At 43.1% G+C, this 27,791-nt stretch overlaps 1 protein-coding gene across 12 annotated transcripts in view; it reads right to left on the bottom strand.

The window, feature by feature from the left end:
• Positions 1-27,791, bottom strand: part of RAI2 (retinoic acid induced 2) — a 337,772-nt gene that overhangs the window by 199,200 nt on the left and 110,781 nt on the right. Inside the window, exon 1 of one of the 12 annotated variants that reach the window (XM_073227441.1) lies at positions 4,391-4,409. The exons of 10 other annotated variants lie outside the window; for them this stretch is intronic. The gene's annotated coding sequence lies outside the window, so the exon portion shown is untranslated. Of the gene's footprint in view, positions 1-4,293; positions 4,311-4,390; positions 4,410-27,791 lie in introns of those variants that run through there. One more of the 12 variants, XM_073227442.1, reaches the window with a different exon arrangement.

The following is a 27,791-nucleotide window of genomic DNA, read 5'->3' on the forward strand; positions in this document are numbered from 1 at the left end:
GCCACTAGTCATGTGTGGCTATTGGGCACTTAATATGTGGCTGATCTGAGTTAAGCAGTGCTGTGGATTCCAAAGACTAAGGAAAAAAGAATCTAAAATATGTCATCAAAAATTCTTGTATCAGTCACATGCTGGAATGATACTGTTCAGATATACTGGGTTTAAAAATATATTCTTACAGTTAATTTCTCCTTTCTTTTTCACCTTTTAAATGTGGCCTCAAGAAAATGCAAAACTACACATGTGTCAATATTTCTGTTGGACTGCACAGCTCTAGGCATTTCCTCCCACCCTCTCCGCTGGTTTGAAGTCTGAAAAACTGTTCAGAGCAGTGTGCACGGTTAACCAGCAAGCGATGGGCGGCACCGCCTCTCCTTTTTCCCTTGCCTTCTCTCTTCCCTATCTCTTTGCAGATCCTGCTCTCCCTGTTTTCACCAGGAAAACATATGGAAATCTTGGGTGCTTTCTGGAAAGGTGCCCATGGGCTCACTGCCCCACACTAAGTCAGGCTTCACACAAGCATTTACTGCAGCAAAGCCCCGGCTCATTCACTGAACCAACACTGGAAAATGTACGGCACAGATGCTGTGCTCAAGTTCATAGTCTAGAGAGGCAGAAAGCTAGGTAAATAAAGACATAACCACGGTGTTCCGGGGGCTGTAAAAGAAATAAATACAAACAGCAGAGTAGAGAACATGACCTGCCACTTCTGTTGGTCAGAACTTTCTGCTCTTCTGAGTGTTGGTATGAAAGTCAAATGAGTTTATATTTATGAAGTAGTTAGATCAGTGCTTGATACACAGTCAGCTCCATATACCTGTGAGCTGAACAAATAGACTTGATTGGCCATTGTCAATCTGCTGATGTATGTTTTTAGGCATAAATATCTAAATATAATTATGATTCCCACCCCATCCCAATGACTTTCTGAAATTTGGTACTGAAATGCTGCAAATGACTCAAATGGACAGATAGATAACTTGGAGTTAATCCACACAATTGGATGCTGTATAGCAATGAAAAAAGAAGTAATTACTGCTTCTCACTACATCATGGATGGGTCTCCCAGACCTAGCCTTGAACAAAGGAAGTCAAACACAAAAAAGCACACGCTGTGTGATTCCCCTTGCATAAAGTTCAAAAATATGCAAAACTAGTCTGTGATGAAAGATTACCTTTACTTTTGGGGTATTGGTAGTGCTGGTTGGGGGGGGGGGAACAAAGCAGGCTTCTAGATGCTGGTAATGCATCCCTTAACCTGGGTGCTGGTTACAGGGATCTGTTCGTTTTGTCAAAATTCATCGAGCTGAATATCTGAAGGGTTTATACTTGACATTATGCATATTATTCTAAAATTTAAACCAAAGAATGAGACGCTGCAGGAGAGTTCTTTTTAAAGAGTTTCAGTTGGGAAATCCAACCATGAATCTCTGGGCACAAAGGCCTCAGAATCTACTTAACAGTGAGAGGTCAATTGGAACACTTTTATAAAATTATGAGATTCACTTTGCTGCTTGTCCAATTCTTTTGATCTCTGACCCAGAACTAAGTCCTTCCTAAAGTAGGACACATGGGTGAGTAAGGTCAGATTAGAGAATTGAAGGAAAATCAGAACAGAGAAGAGACCATGAAGAGCCCTCGGAGGTGCCAGCAGTGTCTGCAGAGCAGCCTGTGCAGCTCAGAGAGGAGACCATCGGGAGAGAAGCAGTGGCCACATGTCCCACTTCAGCCCTCCTTGTGCAGCTGAGTTCTCTTCTTCCCTAAGATTTTCCTAACTCTCTCGTATCTTAGAGCTCTACCTGCAGGGTTTCTTCAGGTCCCTGGGAGACTAGAAGGTTTTGCAAATTCTTCCCTTGTTGCATTTTTAAGAAGCACTAGGAATGCAAGAGGATGGGGGCTGCCTACATCACATGCTGTCTTGTATTTAATAGTCAAGTGGACAGACTTCAAGCAGAAGACCAGAGAATATCCAAAGGGCATAGCAGAAGGACCCAGAACTAAGAACAGTCTTGCGTACAGCTGTGGGAAGATCATCTAATGTCCAAGAGGCATATGTGCAGAGAATGGCCTGCTCATGATTACTTTATTTTGTCCCATAAGCAATGTATTAATTTTCACAATTATATTTTCTTAATGCTCAAAAACTACTAACACAAAGAAAAATTATTTTCTAAATTTCACTGCAATTCAACCAAGCAACAATATTTTATTATTTTAAGTACACCCTGGTTTGTGAATAACATGGCAGGGATGAAAGAATCTAAGGTAAAAAGGTGAGAGAACTGGGTTGTCATTACAGCCCAGCCACTGCTTAGGTGTGAGACTCTACCTGTCTGGACCACAGTTACCTTGACTATAAAATGGGGTGGGCTCAGGACTGTATGACATTTAAGGTCTCCCTCAAGTCTAAACCTTTATTCTAAGAAACCTACATCCCCTTACTTTCACCACTTCTAAATGCCAGCACCTATATTTCTTTGCCTGAGGGCTGCCTCTAGCCATTGAAGCCAGATTTGTCTGCCTACGTGGCAGGACAGAAATGCCAGGGAATTAACACCCTTTGGAAAGCACCACCCTCCAGTAATACTGGACTTGGTGCATAAATACCCCAACTCTCTCATCCTCAAGGAGAAGAACCCAGAAGCATGTGTTTTACACTATCCATCTCCCCAGAATTTCCCAGCGAGATCAACTTCCTATCAACCAACATGGTTATTTATTTGATAATACACCCTTTGTTCACTGCCTCTCCTTCCCTGTTTTGCTTCCTCACTCCCCCACCAGTGTTCCCTTCTTTACCCAAAGAAACTATTTGTACCAGAATCCTTGTCTCAGCATCTTCTGGGCAAACTTAAACTAAGACAAAGCCCCACAAACCCAACACTGCGGTGACGGGCCTTTCAAAGGCTGCAGAAAAACGGCTTCCTCCTCAGACATGAATTTCAAGGAATTTAGTAGACAATGTGAACAGGGAAAGAATCACGGCCATCCAGACACACAGCTGAGGGCTAGACCACTTTACCAACTCTCCCCTCCCCCTAGCAGAATGGTACTCACTTTAGGCATTTTGACTACTAAAAATGCACGAGACTTAGTTGGAGGTTGGAAAACTTGCGCTGTCTGGCTGAATCTGGCCTGGTGTCTGGGAGACACAGTAAATTTGATGTATACTCCATTAAGGAAGACAATGAAACCACCATTTTTCAAAGATTCAAATTAAGCCATTGGTGAAGAGCCCATCCCCCCAATTTGATGGCAGAGACTTACAAATCTTTTTTTTTTAATCTAGAGAAAAATAGTAATTGGCTACCTTTGATCTCAAAGAAGGCTTTCCCTTCACTCTGTTCCTCTCTTCTGCTCTAAATGTGGAAGTGTTATTATCCAGAGACTATGTAGCAGGTGCGCTAAGAGATGGCCCATGTTCATCCTTGCCCCGTCTCCCTTCTCCATCACAGCCCATTGAGGCTGGAAAAGTCAGAGACTCACTTCCTCACTTTCCTGTTTGGGAATGTGGCCATTTTACCGAATTCTGACTGGTGAGACTAATAGGAAAGTCTGCTTAGAGGCTTTGCAAAAGGAGAGGTGAAAGGTATATAAGGAGATCTCCTTTACTGCCCACCCCTTCCTAGGCAGATGTGGTGGCTGGAGGCACAGTAGCCATCTTGTGACCAAGAGAAGAGACTGCCGGGAACACTGGAAATGGGCAAGAGGGAGAGTGGGAAGAGCCTGGGTCATTGGGATGCACTGAGCTGCCAAATCAACTCTGAAACCACACACCTCCTTGTTAAATAATAAATACCCCTCTGGTTCAAGCCACTCTTCATGAGATCTTTCTTGCTGCCAGAAGTAGTCCCAACCGATAGAGCAGGTTTTTTCAGTAAGTTTTAAAAATTGAAGTACAACATACATACAGAAATATGCACAAATTCTTATACAACTTGAAGGATTTTCACAGAATGTTTTTGGTTTTTAAATCTCCATTACCCAAGTACTTTATAAACAGGCATAGTGATTAAGAGCACAGACTGTGGATGAGTCCAAGACCCAGATCACCTTGGGCAAATTAATTAACCTCTCTGTACCTGTTTCCTCACTTGTAGTATGGGATTAACAAATATTATCTATGTCATAGGGTCTTGGCAAAGATTAAATATGCTAGTTTTTTAATTTATGTGTGTTGCACATAGTATGACTCGTTAGATATAAATAATGTTAACCAGGGTGCAAGTCAGGAGAAAGGTAGGGCAGCACAGATCTGGGAAAGAGAGGGAGTGAGTGAGGTCTGTCCCTTACCTCTGGCCTGAGATGATCTTGCAAGCTGAAGTACCTAATGAACTAGTACAGGCTAAAATTAGTTGACAGCCTAGAGCTGTGTAATGGAGCTACAGACCTCTAGAGCTTGGGTGAGGCTTTAAAATCTTCTGTCTGGCAGCTCTTCACTGGCATCTGGAAACACCCCCTCTCCTGCCCCACCTGACGTGGCATACAAAGTGAGCATAAACAGGCATGCATGTGTTTTACTGAGGACAGACTCTCAGAGGAACCTGTGATCCACAGAAGGGTTAAAACGACTTACTAGCTCATCTCCCCAACATCATAGCTATGGCCCAGAGAGGGGCCATCTAATATTTCAACTGAATTGTCCCATTCAGCTTTATTTACATCTCCATGAAAGAAAAATTATGTCAAAAAAATGATATTGTACTCCAAAACTCTAGAATATTCCAATGGAGAGGACTTAGTAGCTCTTTATGTACAGATGAGGACAAGGTCTAAGGAGGTTACTATGACCTACTTGGCATCCCAGAAACAGCCATGGTTGACCAGTTGTGCTGGCTCAGCACTGCCTTTTTCCCCATAATAATACTTTGGTGGCAAAAAGTTCCACCAGTTCATTTCACAGGCTGGCCCTGGTCACAGCTGCTAAATGCTTCATACTGGAGCCCTTAAATGTGGTGGCTAAGGGCAGCCAGGACCAAGGGGCTTCAAACATTCTATTCCTTTCATTGTTACAAGCTTTAGAGCGATTATAATTAGCCACACACCTCATGTGTATTATAGGGTAAAAATAGGAAAATAAGCTAAGACTTTTCTTCCAGCCCATTTATCATCTTCATGGGAAGCTGTTTCATCATCTTTTTGCCTGTTCCTCTCCTTTGATAAATCTTTACAAACTCCTTTCTGAGTGCCATGTGTGTCCTTAATTATGAGTATCAGAGTCACAGAAATAGCAAATGCAAATATATGAAATGGTAGTTATATATAATCTGTATAAACTGTTTAGCTTAGATTGCTCTTTCCAGGATGGTGGGAGGTGGGGTGGAGGAGGGAGTGACACTGATGCTAAACACAAGCTAATATATATCCCCATGAGGATTAGACTTGGGTCTGCTATTAGGTTCTGATTAAACAAGGTTTTTTGTTTTTATGTAAATTTAGAAGCAAACCTGAACGTCCTTGCTCACAGCTCTAAGACTTGCCTGCTGCTGGAATGACTTTCTCATTTCTACTGGGCTTTTTAAATAATGTCATACCTGAACTGTCAGTAGATCTGGACCACTTTATTCCAATGGGAAGGAAGTAGGGGGCAAGAAGAAAGGGAGACTAGCTTGTACAGCTGGGGTCATGTTAGCTTGGCTGCAATTAGGATTCAAAGGTCACTCAGACTTCTTGTCAAATGTAATGCAGCAAATAAATGTATTTTGCTCAGCAATGATTGACAATCACATTTTTATTACTGGAGGAGGAAGATTTTCACTGCGGTTTCTGATTATAGAACATAAACAAAAAGCCCCAGATCTAATTATAGTCTTTATTCTCTATTTTTTGGTTGTATCATTTTCTCCCTAAAGCTTCATCCCACCACTACCCCTTTTCTTCCTAAAAGGACAGAACACACAGCTTTCTTACCCAGCCCCAGGTCAACAGCCATGACTCTGCTTGATAAAATGCTGGGCCCATATAACGCCAGAGAACCCCTCCAAATGGTGAACCGCCGAGGGCCCACTCTCAGCGAGACCTCCCAGAGAGGCCCTAATTGCTCTTCATGATCCAGAAAGCTGAGTGGGTGGCCTTCCATGTAAGCCAGGGAGAACACACATGACTGAATTGAAAGTGGGTCACTCTTAGGCAGGCAGACCAGAGGAAGGGACACTTAGTGCAGGGAACTTATGTCTTCTTGGAGCTTCTTGGCCCCTTGGGGAAGACAGCTTCTTCGTCCCATGGCCTCTCACCAAACACTCCGTCCACCTGCCCTTTCTCATTTATGGACTGGCAGTGGACCGAGATAAACTGGAGGGAGTGGGTGGTGACGGGGGTGGGGGGGGGAGAGCAATAAGGGACTCAGATGAAGAAAAATGTCCTATCAGTCATCTCCTCTTACCTGTGCTTTAGCTTTCTGAGCTTTTCAGTAGCAGGTGGCCAACCATGGTGTGGATGCCGATCCTCCTTCTGATGCATCATCAGAAGGTCAATAGCAGCCTAACACCGCATCACAATGCCTACGTCATTCCTGTCACCTCATCTCATCACACAGGCAGTTTATCATCTCACATCTCCACAAGAAGAAAGGTGAGACCGATACAAGAAGATTGTTTGAGAGAAAGAGCACATTCACGTATCTTTTATTATGGTATACTGTTATAATTGTTCTATTTTATTATTGTTGTTGTTAATCTCTTATTGTGCCTCACTCATAAATTTAACTTTCTCATAGGTATGTATTTATAGGAAGAAACATAGCATACAGAGGGTTTGGTACCAGCCACGGCTTTAGGCATCCAGTGCAAGTATTGGAATGTGTCCCCCATGGATAAGGGGGGACTGCTGTAAATTTTTCTTTAGTAAAAAGAGTCATATATTTTTGGAAATTCCCTAAAGAACAATATAGATAGTTCAATCCAGCCTACTATCATTTCCTGTCCTTCAAGGTGGCCAGGGAGGCAATTTTAGGCTGTCTCCACATAAATATTTGCCTTAATTCATAGGCGTTTTTATAGAGGTAGATTATATTAAAGGCAGTCGAAATGCCAGATATGTTAATTAAATAAATTAATCACAGAATCTTATTTCAACTACAGCCAGCATGATTCCCAGGAGATCTGGCTTCTCCAAAATGAGTGTCAGGTCATGTGTCAGTTCAGCTGACACGGCCCATCCAGGAGGAAGCATTTGGTGACCAAGCCCCACCAGCCCCGAAGCACCCTGCAGAGTCACATCTCGCAGGAAGACCTGGCGAGCCTTCTCGCTCAGGCCTGAGCACCCCCAAGCAGCATTTAAGACGACCCAAGAGCAGGAGGAAATGACTGCACACGACTCGAAGCAGCCTCCTTTCATTCATCTCCCTTAAATTCTGTTCCGGTCCCACTCTGAGTCCACACGTCTTTGATCTAAAGCCATTTTTCTCTCCTAGCCTCGGTTTTCAGACCCCTAAAATGGGGTCTCAGGGATCAGAGCCTGTTTCCTCTCTGCCTATCACCAGCAGACCTAATACCCTGCAGGTTTCTGGAGCCCAGGGATGCTACATCATGTGGACAGACAGAAAGTGCAAATACAAGTTCAGGAATCTCGGGCCAGGAAATTAATGCCCCCAACATCAGCGGGTCCTGGCCTGTGCAGTGGCAGCTGCTTCAGGAAGTTTCCACACAGGCATGGAACAAAGGACTGCCTTCCCTACCTCTCAGCCTACAGCACAGGTTGAAGCTGTGACCAAAACATGACCTCTAATCATGACCACCAGATTCCCCCGCTGCTTATCGAGCACCAAGAGGCAACCTGGGAACAAGAGATATTTTTTCTTTCTATTTTTAACACAGTGTATATTAGCAGTAAATTAACACTTCCCTTCCAACACCTTTTAAGTGCCAGCAGGGGCCAATTCTTTTTACTATATTGTCTTCCAAAGGGCAGCCAATGGATCGTGCTGTCACCAAAAGCGACACAGTAAAGCCGCCCCTGCAGCCAGCATCCTCACAGCCCCACCAGGTGCACCTTCTGGAAGCTGCTCTATGGCGGAGGAACCAGAAGTCAGTGGCTGTGATGTCTGGTGTGAGGCAGAATGGGCATCACTGCTCCCATTTGTTTGGGAAAGGGGGAGGAGGTGAGATTAATGCAAATGACGGTGGCTCGAGTGGGAAAACCGCTACCTTTGTTTGGATTTTTTGGCATTTAGAGGGAGAGCAAAAGAAGAGATCTGACAGAGAGCACTCAGGAAAAAAACAATTAACTCATCATTTGCCACATCTTTTTGCAGGAATCGTGCTTCATGCCCTACTAAGTAGCAATCATTCTCGGGGTTCTGACATCCATTTTAGAGACTGATAATGAAAATAAAAGCTTCCCTTCCTCTCAGAGGCCCAAGCACCCAGGCCGTTTCTTACAGGGCCATTTATTTATATTCAGCGTTACTTAGGCTATTGTTGGTATTCTCTCCAAATATTTTCATTTCATGCCATCAGACTAGTGGAAATTGCAGAGATTTCAAAATCAGATGTCTTGAGAATTTCCTGAAGAGGCAAAATAATTCCATGTCAATAACCAAGAGTACTCCAGGGGTTCAAGTGCTGCCCAGACCATTTTAATGCCAATTCGGTTAATTGTCTGGACAGATCGTGAACCCCTAGAATAGTCTTGATCATTACATGGATGGAACCTGCCTTTTCAGGGAATGCTCAAGATATCTGATTTTGAAATCTCGTGAATTTCCCAATATTCTAGTGTTTAAACATATGCATGATAGAGCCAGACCCCTGGATTTGAATTCCAACTCTACCGATTACTAAGCTGTGTAACTTTGAGCAAGCAGCCTAACTTCTCTGCTCCTCAGTGTACTCATTTGTAAAATGGGGGTATTAACAGGAACTGCCTGAGAGGGTTGTCATGAAGATTAAGTGAGTTAATATTTATAAAGTGCATAAAACAGCGCTGCCACAAAATAAGTGCTACATAAGAGTTTGTGAGACAAAGCAATAGAAGTCCAAAGTTTGTATGGTGCCTCGCCATCTGTTTTTTACCAAGCGAGCTTCTAAATCTCAAAGCCATCACCACCAAAGAGGCTTCTGCCCTTTCCCCAAGGACTCAGTGACCCCTCTCAGATCACAGCTTCAGAGAGTTGAACTCCACATGAGCAATACAGTACTTGTTACAGTGGCTTCTGTGCCCAAAGTCTGTGTAAAAACTCAGAGGCTTGTGGCGAAAATGAGCAAGTGAGAGAGGCCCTGAGCGGAAGTGACTCGACTCTACAGTGAAACTTCAACTGTTGGACTTTGGGCTTGTATCCCTTTTTCTGCTAGACTCTGGGACTAATAATCGCCTTGACCTTCTTATATAAGGGGCAGCTATCCCAGATGGATTTGTGGTTCGAGGTTAGCTGTTCTGAGGAAAAACCCGTGGGAGACAGTGAACGAAAGCATGTAGAATTTCTGAAAGGCAGGAAAGAAAACACCGAGGGGAAATATATTGCTGCTTCCCCAAAAGTATTGAACCAGATCAAGGGTTTGTTTAGCCTGGGGACATTTCCCCTCATTTCTTTGTTATGAAAAAGTAGAAAGGCCTTCACTGCAAAGGACCTTTCAGGAAGTGGGATAAGAGCCCATTTCTATCTCCCAATCTACTGGAAGAATCATAGGTTACAATTCTGCCTTCCTCCCCCTCTGCTGCCCCGGTTAGGTGATCTTTTAGTCTATGTTGGGGAGTTTTTCTTTTTAGTAATAATATTTCTTTTTGAATAAATAATGAATGCACGTGATACAACTTTTTAAAGTATAAAAGACTATACAGTGAACCATCCCTTCCAGTTCTGTTCCCCAGTCACCTAGCTTCCTTGCACACAGGCAGGTCAGATGAACCATTTCTTACGTTGGTTTTCAGGGATATTTTCTTTATATAGAAACACATACACACACATATATATCTGTATGCACTGCCCCTCTCAAAGTTTTTTACCAACTGGTAGTACACAATACAAACCCTGCTCTACATTTTCTTTTTCTCCACTTTACAATATATCTTGGAGAGCTTTTCACAACCACGTATGAGTGCCTTAATCCCCCTTTTCATGGCTGTATAGTATTCCACTATATAGGGACACTGTGATTTACTTGTGTTCCCTTTGAAGGATCCTTTGTTTCAAATATTTTCCTAGTACCAACAGTGCTGCAGTGAGTGCCCTTCTTCACCTACCACTTTGCACAAGTGTGGAAGAGGATATTTGTAGGCAAATTTTCTAGAAAGGAAACTGTGGTTCAAAGGGTGTGCCCATTTCTAATTTTTATAGATCTGGCCAAGTTGCCCTTTAGAAGAGCTATACCAATTTTATGCTTCCACCATCTATGAGAGTGCCTATTTCTGGTGGGGAGAGTTTGATGCCAGAAACTACCTACTCAAGGTATCCAAGACTCTGCCCTCTGCTAAGGAATGTAATTCAGTGAACCATGTTGTCAGATTCTTGCCTTGAAGAGCAAGTAAGAGTCAGAGTGGCCACTCATCTCAGATTCCCCACCTGCGTTGTAATGGGAGTACTGCAGACCAGTGGTGCCTGAGGGGGTGGTGGGTGGAAAGTGCCTGCTCTTTGTGTCTTCTTTCCAACCAGGCATAAGAAGAGGCATGCTGACTGGATGGTTCTCCGGGACTCCATGGCTGGCCTTTGAAACGATTTTTCTCAGCAGGTAGAGAGCAAGTGGAGCCTTCCTTTTTCACATTCAGATCCAAACCATTCATCTTTTAATGCAGCCAATACAGACAGTTCTTGCTTGTAACCAGGATTCTTTTTTAGAGCAGCTGTCATTGGCTACAGTGTGGCCCAGTCACATCCCTGTGGCCTCAATCTGAAATGGTTCACTGGACTAGATCTGTAGCAGTGATATCCAACAGCAAGCTGAACAGAGATCTCTGATCTCTGAACAGAGATTTCTCCCTGAACCACTGCAAGGAATACATGTCTCATGTTCGCAATAATGCAAGTTTCAGCTCTCTGAGAAAGCACTGCAGAGCCAGACTTTTGGTGTCTGAATCCCGGCTCTGCCACTTGCTAGCTGTGTAATCTGGAGCAAGCTGCTTCACCTCTCTGTGTGGGGTGCCAGATTAAAATACAGGATACCCACTTAAATTGGAATTTCAGATAAATAACACATAACTTTTTAGTATGTGTATGTTCTAAATGTTGTGCGGGACATTAAATAAACAACTGAAAGTATTTGCTGTTTAATTAATATTCAAAGTCAACGGGCATCCTATATTCTTATTTGCCATGCCTGGCAACCCTGCTCTGCTCCTCACTCTTGTCATCTGTACCCACCTCACAGGGTTGTTACAAGGATTAAAAGAAATGGTATTTGTAAAGTGTATAAAACAGTTCCTGAATATCATTCAGATTTTCTTAAAATAAATAAATGAGATCTTGATTCAATTTGCATGAGAACTCTGTTATTTCCATCTTTTCCACAAGATGAGAGGGAAAAGTATTAAATATATGGTGAGTGTTAAGGAGACTCTGGGTTAAAAAAGGAATTTGACCAAGGGTGTTCTAGAGCAGGTGAAAGATCTGGAGAAGTTTACTGACTCTTTGGTTCAAGAACAGAGGCCTTGCTGTTTTATATGAATGAGGGCAAGGATGGTAGAATGCTCTGTGGGGCAGCAGGCTGAGCTGGGGTTGGGCATAAGGGGGAGGAGGGCAAGGGGGGGCGGCCAGGGGACCCATGCTGGTGGTGTGGGACCTTGCAGGGGAAGGGGTGCAGCTCACTTCACCCGGAGAGGCAGGGGCCAACCCTGGCCTGGCTGCAGGAGCCACAAATGAGCAGCAATGGCAGGAGAGGGGCTTCTAGGGGCCACACCCGTGGCCATGAGGAAGGGAGAGGGAGAGAAGCCAGAGCTGTGACTCCCCGGAAGCAGCACATAGCGATCTGAGGAGGCGTGCTCTCAGTCTCGGGGGCCTCCTGGGGGCTGTCTAAGTTCTGCCCCATCCAGGCAGGGCTCAGGATTTGGCTCAGCTTGCTCGGATGTGGAGGGACGATGAGAAATATGGACAACGTTACCTACACAAGCCACTGAGGAGGGCCCGGATGATAAGAGGGCTGAGGAGACCAAGAAGCCCCCATAGGCCCGGGGTTCTGATCTGGGTTCACAGATTGCCAAAGGGTCTGTGAACCTGGATGGGCTGGGGAAAATCACATATTTATCTTTCTTCACCTTTAGATGAAATTGAGCGTCTCCAGAATAGGCCATACATCTCAGTTGTAATAACCATACCGGTGACTTCGCAATTACTAGAAATCACAGACTTTTTTCATATGGCATTACGGTTGTTGCTGACATACTAAAATATCATTTCCTGTGCTCCTCACCACTTAGAAATCACATCAGTCCTTGCTGCTAGATCTTATTTAATGCAACAACAATGATGCAGAGATTATATTCTATCACAACTTTGTTTTTTTAATATTTTGATAATATGCTGTATTCAATAGAATTGGTTTCCATCTCATTTAATACATTTTAAAACATTTCCTGAGAAGGGGTCTATACTCTTCCCCAGGCTACCAAAGTGTTCCATATCTCAAAACAAGCTTAGGGACCCCTGACCTAGCCCAACATTTGTCAGTCTTACGAGGAGTAGTCTAAAATCTCAGGAGGTCACAAATTGATTTCCAGGAGTGTGGACTCTTAGGTATGGCTTTTGTTTTGTCTTGTTTGTTTAGGCTAGTACCATTAAAGCATCTGCATTTTGATGGTACATAGGGAGGAAATATCTATGTGGCGGGTGTGAGTGTTGGGGGCAGGGGTCTCCACCTTGTACTATGTTCATTTGGGAGAAATGCCTGCACTGTGCATATTGGAGGCTCCACCAAAAATATAATGGATTGGGGGAGATTATTTTATTTTGCAGCTTATTTAAAAGTAAATTACACCACTATCTAAGAAATACCCTTTCATCTCTAAGCATGGATAGAAAAGCAACCCCTGCCCCTTTCTCTGTATGTCAAACCTCCATCCTGTCCACTTGTATAGCTGTAAGTTAAGGGCCTTATTGAAGGGCCTCAGGGTAAAAACTGGGTTTGAGAGCCAACATATTAACAGACCAGGACTGCCAGAGCTGCAGAGAGAGGACTCTGACCCGGAAGTCTTCTTTGGGGACCCTTGTCACACTGGGGAGCTCGCACGCTCATCTCTCCCCACAGGCCTCTTTCCCCATGGTGGGTGAGCGCTGCAGATAGGAGAGCAGCTCAGAGGGCTTATGGGGTTGTTCCAGTCAGCTGGAAGAGGAAGGGTCAGAGGGGACGGCCCAAAGAGAAGTGGCAGCAAGGCCATTGGAATTCTTCACCTTTTGCCCAGTGGGATTGGATGGAGAAGGACAGTGTCAGGTATCAGTGAGGAAGGCTCCAAAACCCTCTCCCAATCCTGCTGCCGGTCAGATATCCATGCCACAGATATGCTGCATTCAGTCACAAGTGACCCCATCAAAATAACATTACAGGTCTGGTTAAACCTCCGGGAGTCTGGGAATATAGAGTCAAGTCTCTAAAACTAGGGGTTGTCCCAAGCCCCTTGCATTTGTGGCCGGGGCAAGAATTTCACCAAAGGTGCAGCTTGTGAACTTCAGTTTGGCCCAGCCCAGCCAGCTGCTTACTCTGCCTCACCTCGTTCTGAGTCGCTATCTGCACTGAGCCTCTGAGCAGATGTGCAGTGGAGTTTTTCACTGGAAAAAAAATCTCCCTTTCTTCAGTGGCATTGAGTTGAATTGTGTCCCTCCAAAAGATACGTTGCAGTCCTAACCCCAGTCCCTCCGAACGGGACCTCATTTGGAAATAGGGTTATTGCAGATGTAATTACTGGAGGTAAGGAAAGATCACACTGCAGTAGGGTGGCCTCTAATCCGGTACGACTGGTGTCCTTATAAGAACAGGGAAATCGGGACACAGCAGGAAGACAGCCATATGAAGATGGAGGCAGAAGTTAGAGTTATGTTGCCACAAGCCCAGGAACACCAGGGGCTGCCAGAAGCTAATAGCGGCAAGGCAGAGTCCCCCAGGCCACTCGGTTTCCAGTACTTTGTTAGGGCAGCTTGGGCAAATGAATATAATTGCCTGTGACCTTTTCTTTGGCTTGCTTGTCTCCCACCTCCATTTCCACTGATCCCCAAACCAACAGAGGTGAGGTGCCAAAGGAGCAGAAGCCCAGACAGCAGCTTGACGGATAAGCACTGAGCAACACTGAGAGGCAAGCATATAACGGCCCTCCTTTCTGACACCAAATGTAGCCAAAGCAAACCAGTCTGGCCTCCTGGTAAAAATCCCCAGTGGCCGAAGCAATGTCCTTGCAGGTCACACTGAATGCTCAATCAGAGCCAAGGGTTCCGGCCAACCAATTTCTCCCTGTGTCCCCCACAGGCCCTGTTTAAGCCAGCCTAGCATGTTAAGGGAGGCCTAGATCCTGCAGGGTTTAGTAGCCCAGCCTTGCAGCTGAGGCCCAGAAGCTGGGCTGGGGAAAGGGGAAGCAGGAGGCTGGAAGTTGGGGCCCAGAGCTCCTGTTTTCTCTCTCACTGGCCACAGGGCCACTGCAGTGTAGAGGAGAGATTAAAACAAAGATTGCTGCACTTGGGGGATTAAATAATACAAAATTTTTACACAACCCAACTGGACCTAATCGTGTGGCAAAGGCTGCAAAATGTAAAGTTGGGAGTCTTGGCTCAAATGAAAGGCTCTCTCTGAATAACAATTTATTTTAATTTGCGATTTCTCCTACTGTCCATATGGCAGGTCTTCATGGGAAAGCAACTGTCTCACAGTTGATGAGGACATCTGAAGTATGCTTTTTTGGCATTCAACGGATTTTTTTTTCTTTATTTAAATCAGTAGCTTGGTTGAGGAGAGTTTGAAAACATTTCCCTAATGTTTCCAGCTTTTTTACTCCTGGAAATTTGTCATCTTACCCTTGGAAGTTACAAACCAAAACCCATTTCTGAACCAAACTGCCACTCGTTTAGGCCAATACCAGGTTGTAATTGTGGAGTTCTGTGGGCATTCTTTCAAAAATAGAAAATCCTATTTCCGTGCATTTCTTTAAAACAGCAACCCAGAAAGCATGTGGAGAATGTTACGACCTGAAGTAGGACTGTCTTGCCAAGTATCCCAGGCTGATGTTGTGGAGTGACTTCTAGAATAATCTGTACTCTATCTCTGGGAAAGAGGCAAGACTTCTAGCCAGCTGTAGGTAGGACCCTGGTACCCCCACAGATATGGTGACAGTCTTTACCCTTACAGAGCCTCAACCACAGCTGGGTCCCAGGGCTGTGATGTGGGAAAGGGAGCTTGTTTGTTCTTTCTTTTTAACTTTCTCCTCTGAGGCATCTCACCAGCTGCTCCTCTGAAGGAGAGAAAGAAGACCTGGCAGAATCTCAATTTTGCCACATTTACAGCTCTACACGGAGAAAGGGGAAGAGGTGAGGTATCATGAAGTCACTAACCATACTGATAAAACAAAGTCACATCTTTCTACAGAAACGTCACTATTCAAATGCCACATCCTCGGAGAGATCTCCTCTGACTGAAGCACCAAAAATAGCATCTGTGCCACCCTCAAGCTCCCAAACCCACTTTGTATTTTCATTATAGTGCTGTCAGGATCTCCCCCCAACTCCATGTTCAGTGACCCCATGTCTGTAGCCTAAAATTATCTGTGGTCAGAGCATTTACACCACAGAGATTGGTGAACACTATAAATCCAGGCTCTGTCTACCCCTAAAGCCATCTGTTAACCCCCTATTAGCACGAGACTGCATATCACTATCTGGTATTGCATTACATATGTGGCTTTTACTTTATATAAGCTGTAAGTATGTGTGTATATATACAGCATGCACAGATAATACATTATATTATATCATTAGTTTATTAATAATCTGTCCTCCCTCCACCAGAATGTGTATCAGCCCGCATGTATGCTGTTTTGTTCACTGCTATTTTACCATGCCTAGAACAGTGCCCATACCTGGAAGATGCTCCGTAAGTATTTGTGGAATGGATGAATGAGTGGAATCCTCAGAGGCTCCCTTTATCTAACCGTTCGAGCATTAACTCTCCTGCGGGTTTCAGAATCCCTTTCCGCTTTGCCTCCACCCTCTTCCTCATGCCTTCCGGCCTTTCACCACTATCTTGGTCATTGGCCTCACAGCAGCTAGAAAAATCTGCTGACTTTCTTTACAGTGGTTCCTGATTTTTTTGTAGGAGCAGCTTCTCTGGGTATCTGAGATATTCTTCTGAACTCTTCCCTTTCACATGTTCCCCAGAAATGCCTCTCCTATATGTTTAGCCAAGGTTCGTGCTTAAAAGGTACCCGGAATAAGTATATTCCTAAGACACTCTCTTCTCATGAGACACTTATACTCTAGTTGAGCAGCTAAGACTTATGAGCAAGTAAGACAATTATGCAACGAACTGCTGAGATGGAGAGTAGCAACCATAAAGTCTCGGAGCAAAGAGGGCTGGTGGAGTCCAGGAAAACATCAAAGAGAAGCAGTGGGCCTTGAGCTGGGCCTGAACTATAGGCAAGGTATAGCCTGATCAGGGTTTCTCACCCCGGCACTGTTGACATTTGGGGCTGGAGAATTCTTTGTTGTGTGCTTGTGTGTGGGTTGAGGGTGGGGGCGGAGAGGGGAGGAGGTCCTGGGCACTGTAAGATGTGCAGCAGCGGCCCTGGCCTCCACCCATTAGGTGCCAGTAGCACCCTCCCCAGTTGTCACAACCCAAAATGTCTCCAGGCATTGCCAAATATCCCCTGGGGGACAGAATCACCCTCAGCTGGGAACTGCTGAGCTAAATGGAAGAGAAAGAAGACATCAGAAGTTACAGTAACGAGATTCACTTAACTTCGAATCCGGACTTGAGCCACAACTGCACCCAGCCACAAACCTGACTTCCTTTGGCATGTTAATCAGCTTCGTATGCATGCTTCATGCATGTTCTAGTCAACCTATAAGCTGCATTAAATGTGGATTGAACTATGGATGTGGTTTCCAAATGCTTTACTAGGGGAACCCTTTGTTGCAACAAAATCTTAGCAAGAAACACAAACAAATCCTCAGGACGTAAACAGCATGGGTTTTGTTGAAGCCTGAATAAAGAACCACCCCTTCCCACATGCACCCCAGCCCTGCCAGAAGGCCAACAGTACAGTAACCCCTGGTGCATTTCCCTATACCGTAAACTTGCTGAAGGCAGAGGTGACATCAAACCTTACAGTAACACCTACAGTATCATGTATAGGAAAAGGAATAGTGGATCAGGAGTTACAAAACCTAAGAGTTTTACCTGGAACTTTTTACTAACTGCCTGTGTGACTGCACATCATTTGACCTCTCTGAACTTGCGATTATTCATTTTAATCTCTTAAGGGCCCTTTCAGCTTCAAAATGTTATGAATATATAAGCACAACTGTGTCACATAATCTGTGAGCCCAGAATAATGGTGTTGTTGACTATAGAGAAGCTGATTATTTATAATGTCCCCCCACATTCCCTTTCAGAGGCAAGAGGGAATCAGAAAGTGAACGTGACCTCTAAAATTCTCTATGAATAGTACTTTGCCCCTAGCTTGATTTCTTCATGCTTGAAATTCACTAGTGCTCAGTCTGACTGGCCTTTATTCGAAAGATTATGCTAAATGAGGTCACAATTGGAGGTGCAAATGGATATTTTAAAAATTAACAATGAAGTGAAAAATTTGGGCCACACGCTGCTAAGCCCACAAAGTTAGAGCAAGACTTTTAAAAATGAAATGCAATAGATTCTGCTATGGACAAACATATGTCCAGAATGAAAGTCGAAACATCACAATAACAAGAAGCTTGTAAGCTGTGGAGCATCTCTTTCCTACCTCAGTAGCACTAGTACCCAGTCAGGACGAGAGGGTCTCACACAGACAGCCCGGGCAGAGCGGACAGGACACTCCCAGCCCCTGCCCTGGCATGACGTGGGGTAGGGCTTTCCTCACTGCTGCACATGAGATGGGTGCGAATTGGGGCTTTTTCTTTTTCTTTTCTTCTTTGTAAAAGAAGAAATGGGACCTCCCTGCAACCATCTAATACCACCAAACCACGGTAACCAATCAATGATGCTGAAATCCACAGCTACTCTGCTGCACGTAGTGCCAGCTAGGGCTGCAGTCGTCTGAGCCCAGCCGAGCCAGGTCAACCCTCAGAATCACAGGAAAATACTGAATGGTGGTGGTTGTTTTAAGCCACTAAGTTTTAGGGTGATTATTCCACTTCAATAGAGTATGTATATCTGCTACATTCTTTCATATAATATTAAAAACAACAGTTAACCTATATTTATATGCTTTCTAAGTGCTTTATATATGTTAGCTTATATAATCCTCACTAATGCTGAACTTTTTGGATAAAGGCATACCATCCCCATTTACCGACAAGCGACTGAACTAGAGAAGTTACATGACTTGCCCAGTACCCCAAGTGAGCAACCAGAACTACTGGGATTTGAACTCAGATCTTTGACCTCAGATACTCTGACATTAAGCACTACCCTAGACCACCTCAGTGGCTACTTTATTTAACTAGTCCTCTATTGGTGGATATTTTCTAATTGTCATTTCTAATCTTCAGCTTGTGAAATAGTTAAAATGTCTCTCCTTGTGTACACTTTTAACTTTTATGCATATGGGCAAGAAGAAATCATTCTTCTCATTTTATTTTTATTTTACTAGTGTAATTATTGTTTTTTATTGAGGTATAGCTGACATACAATATTATAGTAGTTATAGGTGTACAATATAGTAATTCGACATTTATATACATTGCAAAATGTTTACCACATTAAGTCTAGTTACATCTGTCACCTTACAAAGTTAATACAATATTATTGACTATATTCCCCATGCTGTACTTTACATCCCCATGACTTATTTATTTTATAGCTAGAAGTTTGTATCTTTTAATCTCCTTCACCATTTTGCTCTCCCCAAACTCCTTCCCCTCTGGCGACCACCAATCTGTTCTCTGTATCATTGAGTCTGGGTTTTGTTGTTTTGTTTGTTTGTTTAGCTTTTAGATTCTACATATGAGTGAAATCATTTATGCATGTGTATAAGAAGAAGCCATTCTTTTTTATCAAAGGAGGATGACTAGATTCAGTCCATCTTGGTGCCCAAGTGTCAGAAGAAATATGTCGGGTACAGAATGTCAGGTACATCCACTCAAGTCAGAATCTGGACCTTGGCAGTTGGTGCCAGAAACTTAATCAGGAAACATGAGGACCTAGAGGTCCCAGAGAGAATATTCATCTTATTTTTATTTGGGCTCCAAGTAAAACAAATAATAAACTAGCTTTCCTCAGAGTATGCTTTACCACAATGTAGATTTTTATAGGAATTCTAAGACACCTTTGAAGTATTTAGAAAGCAACCCATGACCCTTGACCTGTGGTGCATACAATAAATCTGCTGCCACAATTCACTACCAGTACTAAGGAATCAATGACCATATTTATAAGGCACATGTATGTACATTTCACCGCTTTATATCTCTGTGGGCCTCACCCCAATATAAACACCTTTGGAAAGGGGGTGGATGGACATAACCTCTTTTCACAGAGGTTAGAAGTTAAACTTCTATCTCCTCAAGGCTGGAGACTGAATGGAGGGCACCTGCTGCCACCTTAACAGCCTCCTGGCCCTGAGCTGCCTGGAGGCCACAGAAACAGCCCCTGCTGGCTGGAGGGAAGTGGCTACTAAAGCAAGTTTTGGGTATCTGAAAGTTAATGAAATCTGCTTCTATTCATTAAAATACAAAATGAATTAATACCACATAGCTTAAAATGATAATGGGATAGTTGCCTAATAATCATATTTTAAAAATCCTTACTTAAGAGCCCCACTACCGTTACTGCATAAGTGTTCCTCCCCTAGGATCCAGACCCTTGGGAGAAAAATGTGGCATGAGTTTACCTTTCTCTTCAGGGCAGCTGGAGGGGGCTTTAGAGTGTCTTGTTCACTTCCTCATTGATTGGAGAAGGAAACTGAGTTCCAGAGAGAGTGATTTGCTAAGTAAGCTCATGGTTGATATATCAGTTGGCCATTACCAGAATAATGTGTGTAACCAACTACCCCAAAGTTTCAGAGCCTTAAAACATTCACTCTTCTCTGGATAGGGATGATGTATTTAGGTTGGGCTAGACTCCAAACTACAGGTAGAATTCAGGTCTTCTCCATGTGTCTCTCATCCCTTGGACCAGTGGGCTAGTCCAGTTTGTTCTTCTAATGGCGAATGTAAAGTGTATGAGAGAACAAGGCTAATGATGTAAGCCTACTTCAAGCCTCTCTCTGCCTGCAATATATCTACTAACAGCCCGTGGCCAAAAGCAAGTCACTTGGCCAAGTCCAATATCTGCAGCACAGGGATCTATTCTCTGGGTCTAGTGATAGGAACTGCAAAGACACACAGCAAAGAGGATGGATACATGGAGGAGTGAAGAACTGGAACTATGAAGAAATCTACTACAGTTGGTAAGTGACTGAGTGAAATTAGAACCAGGGGACTTCACTCCCAGCTCATTTCCACAGTCTGTGTTTGTAAACAGTTTCTGTTTCTCTGTCTTGGGAGTTATTTCTTCAAGCTCGTGAAAGGTTTGTAAAGCTCCAAAAGGAAGTAAAGGCAGGCAATGAGGAAAAGAAAAGATGGTGATGATGGTGGCATCAACAGTGGTAATGTGCAGGAGAACCGGCAATGGTGTCTGATATCTACTCTCGTGGACAGAGCACATTCGCCAGCCCACCCTCTAGGGTAAAGACATCATAGCTGCTGGTCAGATGCTTCTCCATCTTCTCAGATGTAGAGTCCAAGGCAAGTGGCCAATTGTGCATCCATTTCTGGTGGTAGTTCAGCTCTGTGCACAATGAACTGAGGTCCCTAACAAGTGGGTTATGATCTCTGCAGACAATATGGGCTCCAGAACCAGAGCTGAGTGTGAACCTTAGAGCCACCACTGCAGAGCTGTACAACCCAGGACAAGCCACTTAATCTCTTTGAGCTTCAGGTTCCCTCCAAACATCATTTTCCATCTCTTTCCTCTTCCAGCTTGATGCAGACAAGCTCAGTAACTTTAAAATTCATTCTACAGAGACATAAAAAAGCTTGTATTCCTGAATCCCTACTTGGAATATCCAATTGTCACTTTACATGTGCAAATATTCCATTATATGTGAGCCATCATGCCCATTTGGTTTTGCTTGTTATAGCACCTAGCATTACCTTAAACTAACGCAGTCTTATTACTTTCCCCAATATACTGATGAGGAGCCTATGGCTTAGAGGTTACATAGCTTACCCAATGCCACACAGCTATTAAGTGTGTATTAAACATCTAAACAGTCTGGCCCCAGTGCCCCTAGTCTTAAACACCACACTGCTCTGGTACTCATTAATAACAATGTCAGTCTCATAGGATGGCTGTGTGGATTAAATTAGCTAATGTTTACAAATCCTGGGCTCAATGCCCATCACATAAAAACACATGGTAAATACGAGCTATGGATAAAGTAGGATGTTGCCAAGCAATATGTAATATAAGATGTCCCCTAAGGTCTGGAAGAGGGAGAAGGACAAGCAGCCTCAGAGAAACTTCCAATGACTATTTTGTGTTGAGAGATGATACCAACAGTCCTAGGCAGTTTGCCAAGGGCATCTTTCTCATACATGATTTCATTTTAGCTTCACAGTCAACCTGAGGTATACAGGTAGATCACTTTGCCCCAAACCATGGACACAGACTCTGAGGCACAGGAGAAATGACATGGTTGCTGTCAGATCTGTATTAGCACCAGCGTCTCTCATTTCTCACTCTCAATTTCTCAGTCCTAAAAGGTGAGCCCACCCTGTTATGGCCCAGACCCATCTGTCAGATAAGATACTACGCAAGCCACAAATGGGAGCCATATATATATTCGTAAATTTTCTAGTGGTTCGTTTAAAAAAGGGGGAGTAGCCAGGTGAAGTTAATTATAACAAATACTTTATTCAACCCAAAATATTTTTATTTCAACATGTAATTAATACTAAAATATTAATGAGATTTTTTTACTAAGTCTTTGAAGTCTGGGGATGTTTTTTATTCTTACAACACATCTCCATTTAGACTGGCCACATTTCAAGTGTTCAAGAAGCTACCATGGCTAGTATCATAGGTTAGAACAGATTCCTTCCCTGAAACTGTCTTAGGGTAAAGCCCTAGAAAGCCCCCCAAGGAAAATTATAAAATATACTCTTCATAAGATGCCCCACATCACTAATCATCAGGGAAATGCACATTAAAACCACAATGAGATATCACCTCACACCAGTCAGGAAGGCCACTATACAAAAGACAAGAAATAACAAATGCTGGCAAAGATGTGGAGAAATGGGAACCCTCCTACACATTGCTGGGAATGTCAACTGGTGTAACCATTGTGGAAAGCAGAATGGAGGTTCCTCAAAAAACTAAACATACAAATACCATTTGACGCAGTAATTCCACTCCTAGGAATTTACCTGAAGAAAACAAGATCCCTGATTTGAAAAGACATATGCACCCCTATGTTTATTGCCACACTATTTACAATAGCCAAGATATGGAAGCAACCTAAGTGTCCATAAATAGATGAATGGATAAAGAAGATGTGGTACATATACACAATGGAATATTATTCAGCCATAAGAAGAAGACAAATCCTACCATTTGCAACAACATGGATGGAGCTAGAGGGGATTATGCTCAGTGAAATAAGCCAGGCGGAGAAAGACAAATACCAAATGATTTAATTTATTTGTGGAGTATAAAGACAAAGCAAAACAGAAGGAAAAAAATAGCAGTAGACTCATAGACACTGAGAAGGGAGTAGTGGTACCAAAGGGGATGGGTTGTGGGGGGAGGGAGAAAGGGATTAAGGAGCACAATAATTTGCAGTCACAATATAGGTAGGTCATGGGGAGGGCAGTACATCACGGAGAGGACAAGTAATGACTCTATAACATTTTACTACACTGATGGACAGCGACTGCACTGGAGGGGGTGAGGACTTGATTATATGGGCAAATGTTGAACCACTGTGTTGTGTATTTGAAACCATCATAAGAGTGTATATCACTGATACTTTAATAAAAGAAAAGCCAAATTAAAAAATATTTAGAACCCAAATAAAATATTGCTAAATGAAAAAAATAGATACTCTTCATTCTTACTCTTTGAAAGTCTAGTTATATGCCTTAAAATTGGAAGTACTGTCTGAAACAAAGCAGCTATTTTTAGGTTACAAATTGTTTAAGTTTCAAAGAAAAGAAATTTACTCAGCATTAAGGAACCTTCTATATGGCATGTTCTCCCTATCTAACCAGACTATTTGCAGGACTCACACTGGAGCATGATGGCCAGGTGGGATGTCCTGCATATCAGTTTAGGCCATCTTAATGAATAACACACATGAGAGAGAAGCAGAGAAATGTGCTAGAAGCTGAACCATACAGGGCTTTTACTCTTGAATTACTTAGTGGATCTCCACATTCTATCCAACCACTTTGTCTTTGCTACTTTTGGGAATGCACAATTACACACAAGTTTCCTACATGCCCACAATGGCAGGTGGTAATCATTGCTTTTTGTATTCAATAAGGCAACCTTAGGAAGGGTTCTCACATTTTCGTCTGAAGTATTTGCTAGAATTTGTAGCTTAGACAGTCCTGGTTTACTGTGTTTACATGGATATCGGGAAAACAAGAGGCCCAATTTTAAAGCCCTTTTTTTGGCTCTACAACTTAAAATGGTTTTTAATCAGTCATAGCACTAAATTCTCCCAAAGCCTGCTTTGATGATCTTAGAATCTGTTTTTACCACCATGCCTCATTTATCCAGCATTGCTGAAAATGAGGTTCTCTATACAGTATGTACATTATCCAGATAACTGAGGAGTACTGATAAATTCCAATACAGACAAGCACTTTTGAGGGAAATCTTTCTGAAATACGGCCTGCACCTCACCCCCACTTTCTTAACAGATTGCTCAGAACATATTTAATTCTTACTTCATGACTTAGGGTCATTGTTTACATCCATTTGTCATGTACATTCAGAGGTTATTGACTTACATAGTGTTTTTAGCACTATTTCAATGTGATTTTAATTATTTCAATGTGGCAAGATTTCACTGTATGCAAGCATTTAGAAAGCCTTTTAATGCCCCCACCACCTCATGAGGTTAGTGCATCCCATTTTACAGACCAGGAAACAGACTTAGAGAAGTGAAAAGACTTGCCCAATAAGTCTCTGGCTATCAGAATTCTACATAGTTCTAGACAAAAATATATTAGCTCTTGGAGCTCTTTTTATCCCTTTCCATAGCTTAGACTCCTGCTTTTTGAAAATTCTTGTATATTATTGTTCCTAAGCTCCTGATTTACTTTGCACCTAATTATCTGAGAGAAAGCTTGAGGATCTGTCCTTGTCTTCTAGAATTCTATGACAGCTTTCTGCCACCTGAAGGACATCTTCACACACTCTTAGGCTCGGATCTCTGTTCTAGACTATTGAGGCTGTGAAAAGTCTGCTCTCTGGCAGACAACCCTAAACTCTCTCCTTCTAGAAGACTCTTTTGGCCTGAACAGCATATTCCAGGTAACAAAGCTTGACCAGAGGGAGAAACACCTGACAAAGTGGGAAATAAATGTATGTAGAGCTGGTGGGGCCTGCACCTCACACCCAATGCCACAGGCACCCACAGTGCAACAGCAAAACTGCAGAAGGCAAGTCCTACTGCCTGTTGGCCTCTGAGCCGCAGGGTGAACTACGACAGCAGTAAACATAGGCTGGAGCCAGCATCAAACTCTCTTCTGTAAGCACCAAGCTTCTCCAGCTGGACACTACTGATCAGAGGAATGAGGAAATGGTGGACCACTGGATTATTGCATTTCAGCAAATCTAAGATACCATCAATTGCAAGATGCATCATTATTTTATGTACCACCAAGAAATAAAAAACCTGCCAGCTACACAATGACACAGTACTTTCTGACGCAGTATTTTTTGTTTATGGAATGACCCATTTTGACTTGATGTCGATTTTTTTCCACACACCACTCTGGCACATATATTAAAAGGGCTGAGCCTGAGGCCACTGAATCACTTTTCAACTCAGAATCAGAGATACCCCTGCCTTTCCAGGCAACATCATCCTCTGCATCACAAAAAGAGGTGACAAACATGGCTTTTCACAACAGTGTGCTCCACTGTCGTCTCTGGAGTTTTCTTCCAAGCCGCTGATGCCCATTCTGCAAGTTTTGATGCTTGTGTGCTTTCTAGATTTTTCCTGAAGAAATCACAGAAGGTTTTCAGGCCAAGTTTGCATGGGGGCAGACAATGCCCATTGTTTGGCTGACAACAATGATAAGGCATCATCGACTAGATGTGTCTGGATGGGCTTCTTGTCAAAAATCTCATTATAGGAGCTAAAGGGGGGTTTTCTTTTTTGGTTTTTTAAAAATGATAACTAGGTATAATTGGACCTGTGTCATGAGGTCTGACTTGTTTCATTTCGTTTTGTTTGGCCCTCACTGACGGCACCTGGAAGCAACCTTGAGAACCAAGTTTTCTCTTGAAAAGAAGGAGACACATGGTTAAAACGTAGACGAAAGTTTTCCTCTAAATGGCTAAGCCATAGCCCCACTGAGTGATCAGTCTAAACTTACTCTGGTCAACAAAGATTGCTCCCCCATTTTGCCAGGATTCAGCAATACTCCCCACATTTCTGAGATGTGGTGGAAGAAGAAATTGATATGTTTAATAGCCTATTTAAAAAAAAGAGTCTGTGCCTCTTTACAATGTGTTTTCTAATAACGTGAACTTTGAAATCTCAATATATAGCTACAGTAAAAATGAAAGGTTCAGAAGGGAAGGCTCTGGACACACAGAAAAATTTTCTTCAGCTGAAATCCCATAAAAATTTATGTCGCTTACCCTGTCACTGTGTGTCTGACACCCAACCTCAGCCAAGAACAAACTAATTTCAAGTATCAGGAGCCAAATACCCAATAAATCTCAAATTTGCTTTTGACTTGTCATTAAACTTTAAAATGATCAGGTTTCTCTCATGGACATAGATGTTTCACCTTCGGGAGAGGAGAAATCGGAAGCCTGAGAGGGGTAAGAAAGGACACAAGGGAACTAAGGGATCAAATGGAAACTGAGAATGTGCTCTCTCCTACTGACAGAGAAGCCTATGTTAGTAGGCTGTCAAAGCCAACAGCTGATTTAAAGGGATACGAAACACTTTCAGGCAAACTCAGAACAGATTTTCCCAGAGCACACACGGTTAATCTTCACCTAGGGATGGAAACCCAGGCAAGGTAGATGCAAGTAGCCGCCTGGCCTTTGAAGTGCCGTGGAGGCCAGTACATTACAGTCAGAAGCAAGCACCCCTTCCTTCAGGTGCCGACTAGAGTTTATTAGCTGTGATTTTTATGAGATACTGAAAGAGACTGAAATACTGCTGCATAGCCACAGAGACGTGTAGTGTGGGAGCCAAGAGTCATTACTAGTTGTTGAGAAGTTGACAGTGGGGTCTTCCTGAAAGATTCTTGCAGTCTATGTAGAATGGTAACACAGAAGCCATTTTTTCTCTTTAAACTAAAAAGCTTTGCCCTGATAACTCATGAATTATTGACTGAGATACTGCACATTATCCCTCTCTAGCAGATCCATGGCTTCTAAAATACCTTCAGGATCTCTTGGGGGAGAAGGTACCATCTAAAGAGGTTAGTTCTAGGGTAATTTTGTGCCCGCCATGGAAAGACGGAATTGGGAGTTTCATAACAAAGAAGTTTAATTCTATCCTATATACCTTGGACTGAATTACTAACGAGGGAGATAAACTGTTCATGGTCTTAGAAGGTTTGGAGCACACAGATTGATTCTTCATCTGTTCCCCTTTCTCAGAGAAGCCATTCATGTTACAGGTCATATGACACAGCAGGTCTTTTTGGCTATTATTCTAGCAATATTAAGAACAGCCTGGGTATAGTGCATGAACATTATATTATGCCCACTGCCTCTAACACGAGCCTTGATTAACTTCCTCAGGAAAGGAAGATACGGACTTTGGAGTAAAACAGACCCAGATTTGAATGTTGTCTCCACTTCCTACTGACCCTGATATTACAATAGCCTTTTCGTATGTCATAGGACCATACCAGCTAGCATTTGATGTGTACCAAACCACACTAAAACTCAGGGGCTTAAAACAACAACCATGTATTATCGCTCAGGCAGCTGCAGACTGACTGCGATTTGACTTCCCTTGGTGGGTCTGCTTCTCACTACAGGTCTATGACTCATCTGAGGTGGCTCATGTGTCCAGATCTCCCTTTAACCAGCAGGCTAGCCAAGGTTCATCTCTCCCAGCTCAGTGGCAGAGAGCCAAGAGAACAAGTGGAAACCTGTGCGGCCTCTTAAGGCCAGAGCTCAGAACTGACTCACAGCACTCCTGCCGGCATTCGCTGGCCAAAGCAAGTCACGTGGCTCAGCAAAGCAAGTCACATGGCTCAGTCGGAAGTTGAGGGGCCTTTAGAAGAATTGCAAAGTGACATGACAAAAGATGTGGATATAGAGGAAAGGTAAAGAATTGGGGCCAATATTGGAAAGATAGGAATCTACCCTAAAGACCAACCCTCTACTTATTAACTTTCTTTTTCAGAACTATCCTTGTTATTTTTACACACACTTATTTTCCACATAAATTCAGAATTATTTCATTAAATTATT

The sequence above is a fragment of the Manis javanica genome, chromosome X, assembly GCF_040802235.1.
Source record: "Manis javanica isolate MJ-LG chromosome X, MJ_LKY, whole genome shotgun sequence".
In the NCBI taxonomy this organism is placed as follows: Eukaryota; Metazoa; Chordata; class Mammalia; order Pholidota; family Manidae; genus Manis; species Manis javanica.